We start from the raw sequence: 7,481 nt of genomic DNA on the forward strand, positions 1-7,481 counted from the left end.
ACTTGGAAAGTGTCTTAATAGTACTATATTTTTTTAGGGTCTATAACGCAAGCCCGATAACCGAAATACCGTCAATCGTAATCCCGACATCCCTGTCGATTTCGATATAGTCGTGATTTTGATTGTCGGGATTTCATATAGTTGGTCATAATTATGGTTGTCGGGATTTTGATATAGTCATGATTTTGATTGTCGGGCTTGTGATTGCCACCGATTTTTTTATTTTAGTCGGTTCTTATCCATACATAAAAAATAAATAATGTAAAATTTCGTATCAAATTTTACTTCTTAGTGATACCAACATCCAACCCGTAAATGGATGGAAAAACTGCATATTTATAAGGGAATTTTCCGGGTTACAAATTTCGTAACACGATAGGTTGAAGGGTAGTTTACATGTGTAATGTCTGACTAATGTAATTATCTGAAATTACTCGTTCTAGTAATAAGGTTAATGTTGGCGCGGCCGCCTCCGCCCGAGGGATTCGATAATTTTCGTACGGAAAATTAATTTTTAACGGGAAACGAAGATCGATCGCTCCGGTGGAGGCATCCCTTAATCATCCTACGTCATTCGGACGCCCGTCCCTGTCTGTCTGTTTGGTTTCGCCAAACTTGAATGCGCCCAGTAAACACATCAAGCACAAATATTTACATCGAATGGAAATTTCTTGTTACATGTCCACCTCCGCATTGGAAATTCTCGTTAGGTCGGATCATCTTCAGCCCTACAAACGACCCCTTGGTGTTGTGTATAAATAAACATTGATGTTGCGTATCACGATCAGCAATCTTACGATGTAAATTTGTTTACACTTTATCTTTGAAGAACAGATTTGGACCACGTAAGATCGTTGATTATTTTTTTGGTTAACAATATGAATTATATCAGCGATTCTCAACCGCGTAAAATTTTGAATAATTTTACAAATATAGAAAGTACACCCGAGCGTATATTGACGGTCACCAAAATCGTAAATGAGAAGTCGATTCCGCTTAATTGGGGCACCGGTTAATCGGGACAGATGCTTATTAGCGAAAAATCCTAAAGAACGGAAACAAAACTAAGTAATTATCAAAAATTAGAGTAATCGCCATTTTTTATTGAGTACGCGACAGCTCAACGACGGACAAGTCGGCGATGGTCAAGTCGGCAACGGTCAACTGAGCACCTACTAACTCGGTCAACATATTTCATATTTTATTTAAAAAAGTTTAATATAATTTCCAGTCGATTGATTATGTTTAAAATATGTCATAAAAAAAATATACTATAAGAAACGTGACTTTCAAGTTTTCAAAATGTTATTAATTATTATTAAAAAAATATTTAAATAATAAAAAAGTATGAATTGCAGATTTTAAAGAAAAATTTATCTATTTTTAAACTTTCAAAATTCGATGCTGTCTTGTATGTAATTTATGCTTAACTAATGTATAAACTGGGAAAATAAAATTGCACTTCATGCTAATAGTATAATCTCCAAAGTTTGTTGTAAACTGTTGTTTGAGTTCGTGGATTACAGGGAATTCAATACTTCAATTTTTGTACAAGCCATTATTAGAATCGTATAATGTAGCATGTCTCACGACTCAACATATTTGTTTGTAGTTGTGGAGCGACCTAATTGTCAAGAGTATTTACCATTAGATGGCAGCTGTAATTTCGCAACCATGCAATTTTGGGTTGCGACCCATAGGTTGAGGAACGCTGGTATAATGTAATCCAAAATATTACAGAAACTTGCATGATATCTTTGGTTCAATTATTACGTGTGAAATGTATCTTTATTGTTTATAATTCCGTATATATATAGTACGTTTATTTTGAATATCCAATTTGATTTTCCCAAATTCACATGTTTATATTTAGAAATAATATGGTTTTCGTCAAATAGGATATTCCCCTAATTAAAGGTGAACTTGCCTCTGTGGATGAACTTGCTGCTAAAAACTTTTCGTCATAACTTGCGAAAATTATAGCAGATCGTTCATTTGCTTATAGATGAATTGCTAGTTGACAAATATTTTTAGGATGATGAAATAATAGAGGTTGTCTGTGCATCCTTCTGATCTGCTGGAAGAAATCATAAAGATGATGACGAAAAGAATAAACTGGAAATCAAATTGGAAAACCATTTTCTTACACGTGATCCTCTTATTGAAAAAACTAAGTAGTTTAAGCGTGAATTGACAATGTAAGTCATTACCATTTTTTTAAATTAATTATAATATTTTCGTTTTTAAGAACTAATCTACATACACACTGTATATATTTTTACATGAATTCTTCAGAAGTCCATCTACCACTGTAAAACAGGTTGATGTGTACATATTTTGTGTAAATTTAAATATGTATATTCGTTTATTATTTTTTTTCAGTATTTCAATATTTCTTTCCTAAATTCATATACTTTTAATAACTTTAATAACTAAATTTTTATGACGTAATCACGCAATATATTCAATTTTTACAAATTTATGTTATTTTTTCTGATTGTCCGCAATCAATCAAACATAAAATGGTGTAAGAAAATAGATGAATCAACTCCATTACCAATTGTATCAGTCTATAAGTACGTAAAAGCTCCCTTAACGATCATTTTTAAATATTTTTTATATTTTACAGCATTTGATTTATTTTAAATAGTAAAATGTAAAATAATAATTAAAATGTTGAATCTTAAATTGTTCTTTAGTAATTTTCAACGATGACGATTGTTAATTGACAATTTGTTTTTTTAACATAGTGTATTTTAAATCAGACTAATCAGCATAAAAATAAATTGTACTAAAGCAGAATTTTATAAAGGAAAAATCACAAATCATTTTTATGGATTTTTTTTATTATCCTGAATAAAAAGTTATTTTTTTTTTGAAACTGGACTGTAATGAATCTGTATTGATCGAAGAGTAGTATGCGAAGTGTTGCTGTATTGTTGATATCCAATTTCATGCGAATTTTCAATAAAAATATTAGTTTCAATATTTCTAGCTAATGGAATGACATCGAAGTAGATCCATTATGTCCACTTGTTTGTCTATTCTCCAGTCTCGGTTATACAGAGATAGTCAATATTTCACCGACGGTCACGGAACGACGCAATAAAAAAAATCACCTTACCATAAATTTAAACTTTGGTTTTAAACGATCGTCAATAAAATCTACACTCGTCGAGCACTGAGCTTTCTCACGTCTAAAAGTTGATGTATTGCAATCGCAGCCGTCTGTTTCAGTTTTATCGCACTCCGTGATAACTAATTGTAGTTGGTACACAAATGTATGTCTCATTGTGCAGATGACACATAAAATGCAATGCGCGATCGATTACTATTTATTATTCAGTGAATTTTTTCAGTATATTTTTATAGTGTTTCAAAGTAAAATATTATAGTATTTATATGAATTACAAATTTTTCATGCAAATAACACACATCTATATTAAAACATTCATTATAATTCATATAATTCCAATACATAGCAAAATAACAAGCTTTATTTACTCGGTAAATAGAAGTACTATAATATAAATTGATAAATTGCGGTTAGTTTCAATAAAAATAGGGCATTATTTATTCGGTGATAACTTATGATTTATCGTAACTATTCAAAACATTTTTTATTGATTATCGCTACACAAATAAAAACAGAATTTTTAATTGAACTGATCAGTCGATTGAACAAGAAAATAAATAAATTCGAAAAATTATACAATAATAATAATTTTTTTCACCTTATACAGTTAAATCTCTTTCTGTGCGGTTTATTTTGTGTATGTAATTAGTTCCTCGATTAGTCCTAGATCTTGGCGATGTTTATTGACAGTATTATGTGAGGTATTGCTGTATTTCGCGTATAATACAGTGCGTTTACAACATGATTTCTTTATAAAATAATTAAATCTAAATCTCATATAACACTGTTGTGTCCAACCACTGTATTATTAATTATTGATATATATATATATATAAGTACTGATAAATACTATGTGTACTGTTTATCAAGTACAGTATTGTGGAAAGTTCCCACAACAAGCTTATCTGCACTTGCAACACCTACATAGTGCAATAAAACCTTTTTGGAGAAACACTCTATTTCTCATATTTTGTTAGTTTTACGACCCATTTAGGTCACCCTCTTGCATTATGTGAAAATCAGGCAACAAACTATAAAAACTATGCCACCCAAAATTAACCTCCCCAAACAATTGTAAGATTTAGCAACTTGTCGTGTTTAGTGAAGCTATTTTTTTAATTTTCAAAACAATGGAAAAATCAATAAAACAATGCTTTTTTCATGGGAAAAAATAACGTTCAAGCAAAGCAATGGCTTGATAATTGTTATGGGGACTCATCTCCGTCGAGACAAATGGTAGAGAAGTGGTTTGCTGATTTTAAACGCGGTCGTACAGACACAAATGATGCTAAACGCTCGGGTTGCCCAAATTCGGCAATTAAAATGTCCAAAAAATGGTTTTGGTCGATCATAAATTGAAATTGCGTGAGATAGCTGACATCTTGAAGATATCAGAAGGTAGTGTATTCACCATTGTGCATGAACATTTGATCATGAGAAAGCTCAGTTCAAAATTTGTATTGCTATTTTTTTCATGCGGTATGTAATAATGAATAAAATATGGATCCACCACTACACTCCAGTAAGTCGGTCTTCAGCTGAGTGGACAGCAAAGGGTGAAAGCTGTCCAAAGCAGAGAAAAACGCAAATGTCAGTTGGTAAGGTTTAGGCTTCCGAATTTTGAGAAGCGCACTAAAATTTATAATTTGATTACCTTAGAAAGGAAGGAAAAACCGTCAATAGAAAATATTATATGCCGTTATTGGTACGTTTGAAGGAAGAAATTGAGAAAAACAACCACAAATCACGATGAAAAAAGTGCTCTTTCACCAAGACAATGTACTGTGTCAATCAATACGATGGCAAAAAGCACGAATTGTACTTTGAATTGCTTTCCGATCCACCGTATTCTCCAGATCTGGTTCCCAGCGACTACTACCTGTTTGCAGACCTAATAAATAAATGCCCAAGGGAAAGAGATTTGGCTCCAATGAATAAAAGTGATGAAGCGCATTTTGAGGCCAAAAATAAATAGTTCTACAAGAAAGGTATCGAAATGTTAGAGAACCATTGGAATGATTGTATCACTTTCGAGACTATGTTTATATTGTTCGAGACTATGTCAAATATTGCCTAAAAGTTGTTGTTGTCGGATGACTAATAAATCCTACGAACTTATTGAGTGAGGTATTAAAACTCAATAGAAGTTAAAAAAGTTGCTAAAAATGTATTTGTTACAAAAATATTTGAATGAAATGTGACAACAGTTCGGATTATAAACAATTTATAGAAATATTTTACTTTTTCCAATAAATTTATTTATTTTTTATAAAATATGATACTAATTATTAATAATTTGTTATATGTATGCATTATAAGCCTTTTCATACCTATAACAAAAACTGCCATTCCCGTTTCTATAAGCGTTCTAGAAAAATGATTCATCCAGGGTTGGTTATAACGATAATTGACTGTAATAAAACTGATTTTATTAAATTATAATGTAATTAAATTTGAATAAAATTGAGAATATTCTGTAAACTACTATATTGTTGCCACCAGTAAAGATTGGTTCGAAAGATTTGCAACAACTTCTCATAACATAACATAAAAGTGCTTCAGCTTATATTTTTTTTTAACTTTTTATTATTATTAAAGCAATCTATCATCTGATATAGATATCAAGCCTTATGAATGTGGTAAAAAGAAAAATTAAAAAAAGGACACTATAATACTTACTGAAGAGATGATCCAGCAACCCCACTTCACATATACAATAATTAGTTATGCACTTACAAACATTGATTTATTGATTATTATTTTAATCGGTTGGGTAAGTCTTGCGGTTTTAACCTTTTCAGTCTTCAACGATGATCTGCAGTATGCATCAGCTCCGTAGCCAGTTGGTTTGGATGATTCTCTAGCCGATTATGTCTTGCCTTTGCTATTTCTTCCTTGACGAAACTGATGTTAGCTTGCTTATGGATGTCATCGTTTGTGAAGAACCATGGAGCATTGGTAATTTTTCTCAGCGTTTTGGACTGGAATCTCTGTATTATATCAATACTGATGTTACAGGCAGGTCCCCAAAGCTGAATGCCGTAGGTCCATATCGGTTTTAGAATAGCTTTATACAGGAGCACTTTGTTTTCTGTTGATATGCAACAGTGTCTTCTTATTAGCCACTCCAGCTTTCTAGCCCTCAGATTGAGACATTTTCTCTTGGTTGCTATATGCGTTTTCTAAGTGTGCGATGCCAGGATTGCAGTGTCATCAGCGAACGTGGCCACAGTGACTTGTTTAGATGTAGGCAAGTCCGCCGTGAAAAGAAGATATAGCAAATAGATATAAGAGATTATAATAATGCGACAAGAAAGTATTTAGAGCAGGAATTGCAATATTATTTTTTACTTTGATATCATTGAAATATATGTTTTACAATCGACCTCTATCATCAAGTTGCTGTTGGTAAAGACAATTCAGTAACAAAATATTAGAATTATTTCGACCATTTCCAAAATTCCATCGTTCCATGGATTGAATTATTGAAAAGTAAATAATTAAGTTGATTAAATTTTGAAAATTACACTTGTAGTAAACTTCTTTGAATTACAATTTTTTGCACTATATCTAAACTCCATTGTGCACCGGTTGAAAATCACTGATCTAAAGATTATGTGAAGTTATTTATATACAGTAACGTATCTGGAGTTTGCATGGCAAAGCTCATTCTAATTTAAATATCAGTTAATCTAACCGTTAAAACTGTGATTTACATTTCATGAATGAATGGAAATTGTATGCTAAACGTATTTTTAGCGAAAAATCGTTTCAATAAAATAATCACAATTTAAATGTCAAATCTTTAGCGATAAATGTCAAGAATTAAAAATGATTTATTTTTTTTATTTAAGACCGTGCAAAGTTATTTATACTACAGTTAAAGTTTATTTCAATTTAAATGGTTGTTAATCTTAAGTTAAAACAATGATTTACGTTTTATGTATGAATGGAAATTCTGAGCGAAATATAGTTTTAGTAAAAAATTGTTTTACTAGAACTGACATATTTTTTACTGATAGAAATAAAATAATTTCATTTTTACTTTGTTGTTTATATTCGCATCGGGAGATTATATGTTAAAGTTCATTTTAATTTAAATAGCATTTAATCTTAAGGTAAAACTCTGATTTACGATTTAAGTGATTGCGTATTTTATTCGCAAATCGAGTTTCTTGACATAGCCAAGGTGTTTTATTGCTACGACGATCTGAATCGATAATGGCCTTGATATGATATGATCTCATCAACTTCACCAGAACGAAATTTGAGAAACCAATTTTTACACTGCCTTTTCGGAAACGCGCGTCTTGTTCTTCCATTTTTCCAATTTTAAATTGGGATA

This window comes from Nicrophorus vespilloides, unplaced genomic scaffold, assembly GCF_001412225.1.
Source record: "Nicrophorus vespilloides isolate i.1.1-1 unplaced genomic scaffold, Nicve_v1.0, whole genome shotgun sequence".
In the NCBI taxonomy this organism is placed as follows: Eukaryota; Metazoa; Arthropoda; class Insecta; order Coleoptera; family Silphidae; genus Nicrophorus; species Nicrophorus vespilloides.